Here is a 14,721-nt window from a genome sequence, read left to right as displayed (position 1 = left end):
GTTAGCAAAACCTTAGGCAAGTTTTCTTAATCTCCACGTCTCTGTTTACAGCAGTCAGTAGGAACCCGGTTGTTAGTCGATTGGCGTATTGCTTTCCGAGGGTTAATAATCCATCTAAAAAAATTGGTCACTCAATCCACGACTGTTTGTGGGACGTCACTGTGTGCAATTGACTGCTGCATTTCAACCACAAAATACACAATCTCTCCACTTTACAATATATGAAGCGCTTTTAGACATCTCGAAGACCTGATAAAGCACGATATCAAATGCAAAGATTATAGTTTATTATATAACACTGCTCTGCAGAGCGCTGGGGGAGAGAGGGGACCGTGCAGGGGAATTAATCGCCTAGCGCGGGGACGTCCCGTGTTGCCGTCGCGCTGTAAGAGTGAATTGCTCCCAATTACCACAAATGAAATGACAAATCGAGCCCAGTGGGGTGTGAAATTAGGACGACGGCAGTTTGATGTCAGCTGCCTCAGAAATTGGTTGTAAAACAGGGATCTGGAATGCAGCCAGGGACAACTCTGAACTCAGCGGGAGTTTGGGGAAAAATTCAGCAGCAGAGGAGAAGGTGGGGAGGAGGGGTGGTGCCCACCTGCAGTATTGACTCCCGTTTGTTCGAGCAGCCTGGGAATATTCTATCGGAAAATGAATCCGTCAATGGTATTTTGACACTAACGAGTTATCAGTTTGACACTTGCTCAACTGTTCAACACCCGTTTCCCTCCCTCAGTGAGGACACCATATGGTTTAACGTCTCGCCCAAAGTATGGCGTCTCCAGCAAAGAGGCGCTTTCTCTCTCCCCAGCGCTGAACTGGAGTGTCAATCTGGACCCCGAGGTGCGTGTGAATCACAACCTCCTGATACCGACGGAGAGTGAGAGCGACTGTCAGCGTCACACACACCTCATCCTCGCGTTTAACACAAGAGTTCGTGATGATCACTTTACAGGAGCTTTATATACTCAACCGCTCTCCAGTGCAGTGACTGTTTGTGCGTATGTCAACATGAGGGAGGGAGCAAGCAAGCAGAGAGGACTCTGTAATTGAGCGTGTGAGTGAGTTAGTGAGTGACTGACTGAGTAAGTGCGTGAGTGAGATAGTGAGCGAGTGAGTGAGCGAGTGACTGCGTGCGTGAGCGAGTGAGTCAGTCAGTCACTGAGCGAGTGAGTGAGTCAGTCAGTGAGCGAGTGAGTGAGTCAGTGAGAAAGTGAGTAAGTGAGTGACTGAGTGCGTCAGTGAGTCAGTCAGTGCGTTAATCAGTGAGTGCATGACCGAGTGAGCGAGCGAGCGAATGAGTGAGTGTATCAGTGACTCGGTGAGTAAGTAAGTGAATGAGTCGGTGAGTGAGTGAGTGAATCAGTGACTCGGTGAGTGAGTGAGTGACCCTGAGCTACAGATGAGCTGAGGGCATGCCTTGCCATGCTGTCGCTGTTAATCTGAGTCAGGTGTGTTGCTGTGTTGTGCAGCCTTGACTCTCTCCTCTCAGGGGAGCTTCCATCCATTTTCCATTAGAAGCGTAAACTCATGGGTCAAGCGTTTCATTATTATTTCAGTGGCTGTGAGAGGCTGGGTAATGGCTGGGCTGTTAACCTTGGCCACTCAGGCCCTCCAGCGCTTAATGTGTAAACAGGCGAGTAATTATACAGTCAAGGGAAAATGATATAGACGGATAGTGGGAGGGGTGGGGGAAGATGATAATAATAATAATCCCTGCATTTGAAATAGCGCCTTATCACTTCTTCGAGACATCTCAAAACGCTTCACAAGATATACTGAAAAGGCGAATTGACTGTATAATTTGTGGGTGAAACGCGGCAGCCAATTGCGCACAGCAGTGTCCCCACAAACAGTCATGGATTGAAGTGACCAATTATTATTTTTTTTGAAGGAATTATTACCCCCAGAAAAGCGATCCGCCAATTGACTAACAGCCGGGTTCCTACTTACTGCTGGGTAAACAGAGGCGTATGGAGTAAGGAAACTTGCCCAACATTTCGCCCTGCCAGGAATCGAACTCAGGTCTCCCGCTTGTAAGCAAATGCTCTAACCACTGAGCTACAGGACTCCACACCTTGTCTCCTGGAGCTCTCTAATGCCACGCCCTGTTCTCTCTCCCCATTGCATCTGTGCTGGTGCTCGCTCCCCCACCGGAGCTCAGTAACAGAGGCTAAGCTGTGGTGTGTTGCTGGTAGTTGGTGTCAGTGCTGGTGCATTGCAGCGAGACGGAGTCAGATTTAATTATATATGAGTCCCCTCTCCCCCCTCCTCGCCTCATTTACCCTCTCCCATTATCTTACGCTGGATTGATTTGTGCGGAAAGTCTGTAGAGAGCACAGCACAGCGGTTGAGAACTATTGTCTTCAATGAAGGCAAAGTGCTGGTGAGCAGTGATCAGGCTCCTGTTCCCACACTCCTCGCATTGGGTATAACGTCACGCTCTAAGCCGGGCTCAGGAGCTATCATTCTCCACTTGGGGTTCCTGATTCGGGTTCCCTCTTCTCCCTCCTCAACCCTCTGCCCTCAGCTCCTTTGTGTAGCTCATGTACTCTCCTGCCCCGGGCTCTCTATCCCCATGCTCTCACCCCCTTTCCCCACCACCCTCCATTACTCCTCCCCCATCACCCCCATTCTCCCCACCTCCATCAACTCTATTCTCCCCACCCTCAACCCCACTCTCCTCACCCCCATCCTGAGGAGTGAGGGAAGGGGATTATTTGGGTCTTGGATGTAGATCAGTGAGTTGATTGGTTCCAGCGCCTTGAGATGTTCTCCCAATGTGAAAGGCGATAATCAAATGTAAGTTATTGTTGTATCTGGGATCTCAGTATCGATGAGTATCTCATCATGAGGAGCTTCTGGCCTGGGAGCATGTTTCCCCCCCTCTCTCCCTGTGTTGGCATGAAAGCCAACACTCACTGTTGTCCAAAGTATCACAGACAGACACACCCCTCGAATTCCTACCCGGCCTCAGTCTGGGCACTCTTTGTGTCCAAGTGTTTAAGATTCCAACACAGAGAGCAGTGCAAATGCTTACATTCAATCTTCATTTGGAAGTGAGTTTTTTGCCAACAAAAGGAGAGAGGAGAGAGAAAGAGAAGAGAATAGAGAGACACAGAAAGGGGAGGATAGAGAAAGGGAGGGGATAGAGAAAAAGTAAGGGGGTCTAGAGAGAGAGGGGGAGCGAGGGATGGAGACAGATTAATTATAAAAGCAAAGAGGCAATGCTAAAGTTATACAAATGGTTAGTTAGACCACAGTAGAATATTGTGTCCAGTATTGATCACTCCACTTTAGGGAAGATGTCAAGGCAATAGAGAGGGTGGGAGGAGATTTACTAGGATGACACTGGGGAGGTGTCTGGGACTTTTTCACTGGAACAAAGCAGGCTGAGGGGTGAATGATTGAGGACTTTAAATAATGAGGGGTTTGGATAGAGTCAATAGGGAGATATTATTCCCACTGGTTGGTGAGTCAGTAACTAGAGGGCATCAGTTTAAGATGGTTAGTAAATGAGCAATGGGAAGGTTAGGAGAATGCTGTCCCACACAGAGAGGTTAGGATATGGAATGTGCTGCCGGGAGTGGGGGTCAAAGCAGAATCTATATTGGCTTTGAGAGGGAACTAGACACAAACCTTAAACAGAGTCATTCAATCTTCATTTGAGTGTGAGGGGGGGGAAAGGACAGGGAAGTGAGACAGTGACGTTTGTTCTTACAGGAGCAGCATAGACACGCTCAGCTGAATGGCTTCCTGTGTGTAAATTTCAGTGGTTCTGTAATTAATAATTCCTTCAAAATCAATTTTAAAAATAATTTAGTCACTCAATCCATGACTGTTTGTGGGACACTGCTGGGTGCAATTGACTGCCGCGTTTAATCCACAAAGTATAGACAATCCCCTTTACAGTATATTCTGTGAAGCGCTTTGAGATGTCTTGACGACGTGATAAAGAGCTATATCAAATGTAAGGAATATTATTCTATGGGTTGGAAAGCGGGAGGAAGGTGTGAGAGGAAGATGTCGAGGGAGCGAGATAGAGGAGAGAGGAACTCGAGTTGAGTTATTGATGGATTGACTGACTGATAGATTGATTGACTCATTGATTGATTGACTGAGTGACTGACTGAGTCAGTATTATTTATGGATGCCGGTGCAGCGTTAGCTGATGATAGGCTGAGACCCCGCTACCTTATCAGTGATGATAACAGAGATTCTTAAAACATGACTGTGTTTAGAACAAGCGAGTGCGTGTGGCTCACACAGGGACTCACACACAGCTCCCCCTGGCCTATCTCTGCTGTAGGTTTGAGGCTGTCAGGGACTGTGTGATATGAAGCTCTTCCTCGCTGCTCAAACCCGGCCGGCCTCCAGCAGAAAGCTCCGAGTCGGCATTGCTTTACACTTTGGGCCATCGATCGCTGGAGCTTAGCCAGGAGCCAGGCTAGAGCACGCTCGCTGCTCAGCTCCACATTTATTCTAATTCAAATAATAATCACTGCATTTGATATAGTGCCTTATTACGTCATTGAGATGTCTCAAAGCGCTTCACAGGATATACTGTAATTGGAATGTAGTTTGTGGGCAATACGCGGCAGCCAGTTTACGCACAGTGACGCCCCCCCCCCCCCCCCACCCCCAAACAGTTGTGAAGTCAATGAATGATTTTATCTTGTCGACCAGGATAACGGCGGGGTGGGGGGGGGGGTGGGAGAGAGTGCACAGGGCACAGACCGAAGAGAGAGAGGTTTAATGTCTTAGTGAAAGGTTGGCGTCTCTGACAATGCAGCGCTCTCTTTCTCTCTCTCCCCCCCCAGACACAGCGCTGTGCTGGACCGTCAGCCTGGACTGTGAGCTCAGAGCCCCCAGATGTGAATGGGTGTGGTTGGGGAGGGGGCTGTTTGTAGTGATGACGTCAGAGCTCAGCCCGATCGGGGGTTGACTGACACTGATGTGTTGGGGGGGGACAGGAACAGTGGATTGCTTTAAAGCTCCAATGGTTGGTGGCAGCCTCACCCCCACAGTGACGGGCAGGGGTGTGTGCGTGCTGTAGTCAATCGATGGCCAGCAATACCTTGCTGTGGGAACGAAAAATCAATCTGTGTTTAAGTAGCGCTTGGAGCTCACAGCACCGATCAATAGCTCCACACTCATTACATCGCTCGCTTCTCATTGCTAGTAATCCCCCAAAAGCCTGGCCTGGCCTTGTCTCCCCTTCCATCGCGGGCCAGGGACTGGGGGGTGCGCTCCCAGCCCAGTGTGGCCCGCATGCACTGGGCTGAAGGCTAAGCGGGGTTCACCCCCCCCACAGGAGTTAGCGGGGTTTCCCAAACGCCAACTTAGCTCCACGCACCGCGGCGAAGTAAGATGCGAGGAATAGATGGATTCTCTATTATATCGGATTTAAGTGCCGTTTTAATCCTCTGTCAATAATAGCGAGATTGCAAATTAAATATTAAGGAGTGCTTATTGTTTTAATTGGGCTCCTTAGGCCCAGCTATCACATTTGTATAAACACAGACGCGGAAAATCCATCCGTTCTGGTAAATACAAGCCTCAGGAGAGCAGGCATTGGCAGCCAAGTTACTGACAACTCACACACTGCTCAGGCCATCTCCCTACGAGAGCAAGGGCGGAGGGAAAATAATAATATAACAACAATAGTAATCCTTGCATTTCATACAGCGCCTTGTCACGTCTTCAAGACGCCTCAAAGCACTTCACAGAATACTGTAATGTGTAGTGACTGTGTCTTGTGGGCAAAACGCGGCACCAATTGCAAATAGCAGTGTCCCACAAACCGTCGTGGATTGAATGACCAAATTATTATTAAAAAAGACATTATTACCCCCGGAAAAGCAACTAACAACTGGGTTCTTACTTACTGGTAGGTAAACAGAGGCGTGTGGAATAATGAAACTTGCCCAACGTTTCGCCCTGCCCAGGAATCAAACCCAGGTGCTCTCGCTTGTGAGGCGAGTGCTCTAACCACTAAGCTGCAGGAATATACTATCAAGGGTAGTGACTGTGTGTTTTGTGGGCAAAACTCGACTACTGCGCACAGTAGTCCCTTGGAAAGGGACACTTCTAATTGAATGATACACAGAGATTAGTGAGTGGGTGTCTGACCCCTCTCTCTCTCTCTCTCTCTCTACAGGTGACTGTGTATCAGCTTGGCTCTGAGTTCACAGTCCAGGCTGACACTCCAGCACAGCGCTGGGGGGAGAGAGAGCACCACATTGTCAGAGACGCCGTCCTTCGGATGAGATGTTAAACCTCACTCTCTCCTCATCTGCACCCTGTTCAGGTGGACGTTAAAGATGCTGCGGTGCTGTCGGGGGAAAAAAACCTGGAGTTTCTCTCTTTCTCTCGCTCGCCCGCTGTCCTGGCCGACAATTTCCCCCCTACCCCAGATAACTTAATCGCTCGCTCACCTCACAGCTGAACAGAGACTTGAACTCCCACCTCTCTGCCTTCCCTCACCCCTGCACCACCCCTCCCTCATGCTCAGGCCCTGACATCTGACTGTCCAGCGCTTTGGGACGTCCTCCCGACGTGAAAGGCGCTCTATAAATGTAATTTTGTTGTTGTTGATGAACAGCGTACAGATGGTAGCTCGGATTAACGGCATCTCTGACAAAGCAGCGCTCTCTCCTGCTCTGTACTGGAGCATCAGCCTGGAGTTTGAGTCCCCATTGCAGGCGGCAGGCGGGCGGGGGTGGGGGGGTGAGGGAACAGAGAGGGGGAAGGGGGAACCCGTGACCCGCTGCGGTAAACTGGCGGCTGAGCTGGGCTGTCACAGCTGATATGTCCTGGGCTCACGCTGTGCTCCGAGCTGCTCTGGGTTGCTGCGTTGTGTTATTGGATTGTACACTGATTGCTAGTAATCTATCTTCCCTCGCGCCTGCCTGGTGTCAGCCTTCCCCCACCTCACCTCGCTTGGCCCCATTCACCCCCACTCCCTCATTTTAAAAAGTACAATTGAAAGGAGTCCTGTAGTGTAGCGGTTAGAGCACTTGCGTCGCAAGCGAGAGGACCTGGGTTTGATTCTGGGGCCAAGTGAAACCTTAGGCAGGTTTCCTTACTCCACACACCTCTGTTTCCCTGGCAGTAAGTAGGAACTCGGTTGTTAGTCGATTGGCAGATTTACTTTCCTGGAGGTAAAAATCCCTCCAAAAAAAAAATTGAATCACTTGATCTACGACTGTTTGTGGACCACCGTTCTGCGCTATATACACAGTAACTACACTTTACAGTGTATCCTATGAAGCGCTTTGAGACATCTCAACGATGTGATAAAGCGCTATATCAAATGCCAGGATTATTATTGTTATTATACTATAATTATGCCTATGGTGTCTATGCTGTGCCAAGATGCTCTGAGACGTTAGCCGGTGTGATGGGCACTGTGTAAGTTGTCGCTGTTTTGTTTTGTGTGCTTGCTCCCAGCAAATTTCATTAACTCCTGCCTCCCCCGTCTCTCTTTTTCTCTCTCTCTCTCTCTCTGCGCCCGGTCACGTTTATAATTAAATACCCATTAGCTCTGAGCGCTGCTTGCTCAGATCAGTGGAGCGTGACTCCCAACACGCTCTTACACTTCCTGACTCTCGCATCTCGTGTGCATGCCCTGGGACATATGAACATGCTTCGAGATATATGAACATGCTCCAGGACGTGCGAACACGTTTGGGGACATGTGAACACGCTCCATGTTAGCTTCCCAAGGTGCTGGGACATCTTCCCGACGTGAAAGGCGCTGTGTAAATGTAATTCGTGGTCGTTGGGAGGTGGGGGGTAGCGGGAGGTGGTAGCAGGGGGAGGGGGGTAGCGGTGGGTGGGTCTAGAAGCGGGAGGGGGTTAGCAGGGGGAGTGTTGGGGGGTTGCGGTTGGGGGTGGGGGTCAGCTTTGTGCCCTCCACACAGCCACTCACGTTCAGCAATTGTGAGTGAATTAAAGGTTGTGCACGTCTGATGTTGGAGCTGGTGCATGTGGAGAGGTGGCTCCAGGCTAGGATTGTACTTGTCAAACCTTGAAGCAAAGATTGGGAACAGCATCCGTGCTTCCCTTACAGCCTCGCAGGGGGACGGACAGACAGACAACTTTTAACGAACGACTGATTTATATTTGAAGCAATTTTGACACAAAAGCATCCCTGCACTGGGGACAAGGATCTCTCCCTCCCTCAGTCCCTGATAAAGAAATCCCTATTTAATTTACCCCATCCCCTGCTCTCTCTCTCCCTGCCCCCATGGTGTCTATGCTGGTGCTCGCTCCCCCACTGGAGCTTTCTACTCTAACCCCATTCCCCGTTTTCTCTCTCTCTCTCTCTCTCCTTCTATATGATTTTATGTTCTCTTCCTCTTCAAATATTTATCTAATTGCTCTGTAAAAGTTGTTTTGTTCTCTGCCTCAGTCATCACTTGTGGCAAAGTGTTCCGTAATCTAATAACTGTGAGAGTGAGAGATGTGTAACCTCTCCCGCTATCTCTCACTGACCAGCCCCAGCTCCTGACCACCCCCACTCATCCACTCATCTCTTTTCCGAACGCAGGAGTTCTGTAGCTCAGTGGTTAGAGCACCCGCCTCGCAAGCGAGAGACCTGGATTTGATTCCTTACTCCACACACCTAATAATAATCCCTCAAGAAAAAAAAATAATACAATTGGTCAATTCAATCCACGACTGTTTGTGGGACACTGCTGTGCCAATTGGCTGCCAAGTCAATTTACTTTACAATATATTCTGTGAAGCACTTTGAGACGTCTTGAAGCCGTGAAAAGCGCTATATCAAATGCAAGGATTGTTATATATTATAAACTGTGAGGAGTCTGAGGGTTTATACAGAAAGTGAGAGAGCAGGAAAGAGAGTGTGAGAGAGCAGGTGACAGAGAGAGAGAGAGCAGATGAGAGAGAGAGGGCAGGTGACAGAGAGAGAGATCAGGGAGAGCGAGAGAAAGAAAGCAGGTGAGAGAGAGAGCAGGTGAGAGAGAGAGAGAGACGAGGTGACGAAGAGAGAGCAGGAGAGGGAGTGAGGGAGTGAGAGCGAGAACATGTGAGAGTAAGGGAGTGAGAGAGTGAGGGAGTGAGAGAGAATCATTTAGTCTGTGAAGCAGAATCTTTAAATCCAGGATAATTTCTGTATGAAAGCGGGAATAAATCATTCTGTCAAGTTCAGTTACGGCAACGCACAGCTCCCGCCCCCCCCACACACACACACACACTGCGGCCCACACAAACACAATGGAGGCCAGGACTGTAGTAATAATAACAATAATAATATAATAATCATTGCAATTGAAACGTCTCAAAGCGCTTCACAGGATATATTGTAAAATGGATTGACTGTGTATTTTGTGGGTGAAATACAGCAGCTAATTTCACACAGCGGTGTCCCACAGAGTTATGGATGGGGAGGGGGATTATTACACCAATTGCCGAAGTGATCCGCCAATCGACTTAACAACTGGGTTCCTCCTTACTGCTGGGTAAACAGAGGTGTGTGCGTGACTAAGGAAACTTGCCCAACGTTTCGCCTTGCCCGGCAGTCAGATCCCAGGTCCTCTCACTTGCGAGGCGAGTGCTCTAACCACGGAGCTCCAGGCCTGAAGAGCACACACTGGGCAACAAGGATTGAATCACTGTGTGTGGTGCTGTGTGGGTTGAGTGGGTCTCAGTGCCGGTTCCTGTGTGTACTTCTGTCTCAGTAAACAGTTGGTGTCTGTCTGATACAATCCAGGCACACATTAGCCACACTGGGTTGGGGTGGAGGGGGGGGTCCACACAGGTGTCAGAATGGTGTGATGATGGGGAGGGGGTGTCTGGGCTGGATCCACCATTGGCTCATAGCCACGGGAAAGGAGAAAGAAGGATTATCCTCATATCCTTGGTGACTGGCTCCTTTCTCCTGAAATTCCGAGTCTTGTTCATTCCCTCTCCCCACACATACATGCTCAGTGTCCTGCTGTTTCCGGGAGAAACTGTAGAGTAGTAGTTAGAGCACTCGCCTCACAAGCGAGAAGAACCAGGTTCGTTTCCCGGGCAGGGCCAAACCTTAGGCAAGTTTCCTTACTCCAGACCTCTCTTTTTAACCCAGCAGTAAGTAGGAACCCACTTGTTAGTCGATTGGCGGATCACTTTCCAGGGGTAATCCCCCAAAACAAACAATTATAATTTGGTCACTCAATCCACGACTGTGTGTAACTGGCTGCCTACAAAATACACGGAAAATCCACTTTACAGTATACCCTGTGAAGCCCCTCGAGACGTCTCGACGACAATGAAGCGCTATATCAAATGCAAGGAACAGCAACCAAGTTACAGCAACCAGGTTCCAACATCCCATATTCCCCCTGATCTCTCACAACAGGGGTAACTAGTAACTAGGTAACTAGTGCTGTTGATCTCACTGGTTCGTATAGGCAACATTGCTCGTCTGTCTCTTTCTGTGAAGCACTTAGCTCTCTCGCCTCATTGCTTTCTCCCCAACCTACTACCCGTTGCCTCCGCTCGAGTGGCTCCAGCCTCCTGCATGTCCCTCGTGCCCTCCGTTCCACCATCGGCGGGCACGCTTTCAGCGTCTCCGCCCCGAAACTCTGTCACTCTCTCCCTCAATCCCTCCACCTTGCCGCCTCCCTCCTTCCCCGTCTTCAGGTCGCGCCTGAAGACCTTCCTTTTCGACTGGCGGTCACCTCCCCCCTCCTCCCCGGCTCAGCGTCATTCTTCGCCATTGCGGTGAAAGGCACTGTGTAAACGTGAATGGTTGTGAAGCTATTTGAGGCATTCCGTGCGGAAAAGGTGGTGGGTGGGGGCTATGGGGGCGTAGAGGGACCAGAGGGTGAATCACACATAGACAAACCCACACAGGCACACAGACACACACCTATACACAGACGCCTCACACAGACTCCTCACAGAGAGGCACTCACAGACACACACAGAGACACACTCGGACACACACAGACGACTCACACAGAGGCACACACAGAGGCACACGCACAGACACACACACAGAGGCACACGCACAGACACACACAGAGGCACACGCACAGACACACACACAGAGGCACACGCACAGACACACACACAGGCCTCCAGAGAGCAGCCAGTGAATATTGGAGGTTTGTGTAATAATAAAGCTGACTGTTGCCCTCCCCCACCTACCGGCAAGTTTTGTTCTAAATTTCGTTTCATTTCATTTTGCAGCAACTTGATTTAGTTTTTATTGTATTTTTGTTCTTTTCTTATCTCTCTCTCTCTCTCTCTCTCTCTCGCTCTCTGATTCTTTCTCTGTCTGTCGGTCTGTCTCTCTGCATATCTCCCTGTTTCTCTCTCTTCCAATCTGTCTATCTCTCTCTCTGGCTGTCTACGTCTCTGACTCTGTCTGTCTGTCTCTCTCTCTAATTCTCTGTCTCTGTGTTTATCCCTCTGTCTCTCTCTCACTGCCTGTCTCTCTGTATCTCGCTCTCTGACTCTGTCTGTCTGTGTGTATGTGTCTCCCTCTCTGTCCCCCTATCTCTCTCTGCACGGCAGCTGCGTCAATCACATCTCTTCATTAAGGTGTCACAATAAAGAAACGCAGCAGAGAAGCTCACAGCTGCAACTGAGAAGCTGTGTGTCATCCCCCCTTTCTCTGATCCTCTCGCTGCCCCTCTCCCCTGCTCTCAGGCAGACACCGACCCATTGAGTGTCTACGAACTCTCTGCTTATCGGTCCCCACTGGCTTTTTGTCAGCCTCTAGTTCTTATAGCATAACAGTAATAATCCTTGTGTCTGCTTCAACGCCTTTCAAATGGGAGGACACCTCAAAGCCCTTCACAAGATTCACTATAACGTTTAGTGACTGTTTTGTGGGCAAAACGCAGCAGCCAATTTGCACCCAATGACATCCTCGCAAACAGACGCGAAGTGAATGACTTTTATTCGGGGGAGAGAGAGAGAGAGAGAAACTCCCTTCTCTTTCCCCGACAGAGCTGCGGGATCTTTAACGTGCGCCTGAACCGGGCACAGACGGGAGCTCAACTCATATGAAGGATGGCATCTCCAAAAATGTAGCGTTCCCTAACCCCGCAACCCAGCAGCACTCCGCTGGAGCGTTAGCCAAGACTGTGCATCTCGCACATCCGTGACTCCGAGTCACAATCCAGGTTGATGTTCCAGTGCAGCTCTGGGGGGTGTGGGGGAGAGAGAGAGAGCTCCGCATTGTCGGAGACGCCGTCCTTTGGATGAGAATCTCTCTCTCCCCGTCTGTGCCCTATTTAGACACACATTCATTACATCGAGGCTTGACTATGCAAACTCCTTGCTTAATGGCCTCCCCAGCTCCTCCCTCCATAGGCTGCAGATCATCCAGAACTCTGCCGCACCAGGCCCCATGGTGACCCTATCACCCCCGTCCTCGCCCGACTCCACTGGCTTTCCATCACACAGTGGATACAGTTCAAGATCCTGGTCCTCACCTTCAAAACCCTCCATGGTCTTGCTCCCCCTACCTCTGCCACCTCCTAACCCCCTACCATCCTCCCCGCTCCCCCTCCGCTCAGCGGGCTCCTGCCTGCTTCATGTACCCCACCTTGCCTGCCCCACCATGGCGGGCGGGCCTTCCGCCATTCTACCCCCACCCTCTGGAACTCTATTCCGCAGTCCCTCCACCTCGCCCGCTCCTTTGCCTTCTTCAAGACCCATCTCAAGACCCTCCGCTTCGACCGTGCTTTCGATCATCCTGCTATCTCCCCTGCCCTCCACCCTCCCCAGTCCCGACCCCCAGCTCGGGTCCGAAACACTGACCGTCCAGCACCTTGGGACGTCCTCCTAACGTGAAAGGCGATATACACGTCATTTTGTTGTTGTTGTTCAGGCAGACGATAAAGATCTCCCACGGCGCTGTTGTGTGCAAGCTCATGCTGTGTGTAAAATGGAAGCTGGGCAGCAACTGTAATTACAGTGAAATGCTCTGAGATGTTTCACTATTTTTTGGTCCTATAAAAATGCTAATTCTTCCCCTCTCCTGTGGGAATCCTGATTCAGATCCTTGGAATTCTTAGAGGTTTCCAAAAGGATAAATAGTGAACAAGTGGTGCTCCCTGTGGTGGGTGTCAGGGACCAGAGGGCATAAACCTCAGGATTGGCGATGGTAGAGTAGCCTTCAGCCCCTGATTTCACCCGACAGTTACCCTTGATTTTACCCAGTTTTTAGTCCTCGATTTTAAGCTGAATCCACCCTCTCTGTTACCCAAGAATTCACGTCCGGAAATAAATTCCCATCTATCATAACAAAGTTTTCCGTAATTTTTCACTCTATTCCCCAACTTGTAACTTATTCCCAAAATCCGTCACCACAGCAACCAGACAGGCCTCTCCCTGGGGAGCATTCACAGCTGGGCCCCTCCTGACTCCTGTCACTGCCAGCCAGCGTCTGCTTGCCGCTCGCGCAGTAATTAAGCTATTATGTGCAATTAGCCCCATTATATAATAATCCTCACACTCGTAGAGCAGCAAAGCGTGTCAAAGAGCGTCGCTTGGGGTCTGGTGTGTACACAGCCAGTCCACACGTTACACACTAAGCCACCCTCATCCTGTTAATACAGTCACACAGCGAGTAGCGTCCTGTAGTTCATTGGTTGGAGCACTCGCCTCGCCCCGAATGGCCTCTTTTTGTGCTGTACAATTCTATGATTCTATGATTCTATAAGTAAGAGGACCTGGGTTTGATTCTTGGGCGGGCAGGGTGAAACCTTAGGCAAGTTTCCTTACTCCACACGCACGCCTCTGTTTGCCTAGTGGTAAGCAAGAACCTGGTTGTGCGTCGATTGGCGGATCACTTTTCCTGGGGTAGTAATCCCTCGCCGAAAAATGTGTTTACTCAACCCATGATTGTTTGTGGGACGCTGCTGTGTGCATTTGGCTGTCATGTTTCACCCACAAAATGCACAGTCAGTCCACTTTACAGTGTATCCTGTGAAGCTCTTTGAGACGTCTCAACGACTTGATAAGGCGCTGTAGCAAATACAAGGATTATTATTTCAAGTGCTCTGCATGAGGGGCGCTACATTAATGCAAGTTGTTGTTGTTGTTGAGCCTCACCTTGTGTAGACACGGTGAGTGTGGGGGGGTGGGGGAGAGTAGGGGTTAGCTGTGGAGAGGGTGAAGCCAGTGATCGCTCCTCTTGTGAAGAACTGCCTTTACGATGCGAGACCAGGGTTCTGCGATCAGAATGTCTTCTATTTTGAAGCTGATTTGGGTAGAAAGCTTTATTTTCCCAGTGTCTGCAGCCATAGGATGAGTCTCTCTCAATAATGGATGAATGTGGTGTCTGTTCTGGTATCGTCACCGAGAACAACTGCTCAGAGGTGCGGAAAGTGGAGTCTGTCCTTCCAGCCCGATCCCCAAGGATATCAACCCCCCCCCCACCACCCTCATACAACTCTCCCCACTCTCACCCCCACACACACCCCAGCGCTCCTCTCAGTCCGTGCCCCACCCTTGGAGACACCGGACAGTTGGGCGGAATTATAATAATAATAATTATAATAATAATCCTTGCATTTGATACAGCGCCTTATCACATTGTTGAAATGGTTCAAAGTTCAAAGTGCTTCATAGAATAAACTGTAAAGTGCAGTAACTGTGTATTTTGTGGGTGAAATACAGCAGGCAGTTGCGGACAGCAGTGTCGCACAAACAGTCGTGGATTGAGTGACCACATTATTATTTTGGGGG

The sequence above is a fragment of the Callorhinchus milii genome, unplaced genomic scaffold, assembly GCF_018977255.1.
Source record: "Callorhinchus milii isolate IMCB2004 unplaced genomic scaffold, IMCB_Cmil_1.0 Scaffold6, whole genome shotgun sequence".
Lineage (NCBI taxonomy): Eukaryota > Metazoa > Chordata > Chondrichthyes > Chimaeriformes > Callorhinchidae > Callorhinchus > Callorhinchus milii.
This window is presented reverse-complemented; position numbering follows the sequence as displayed.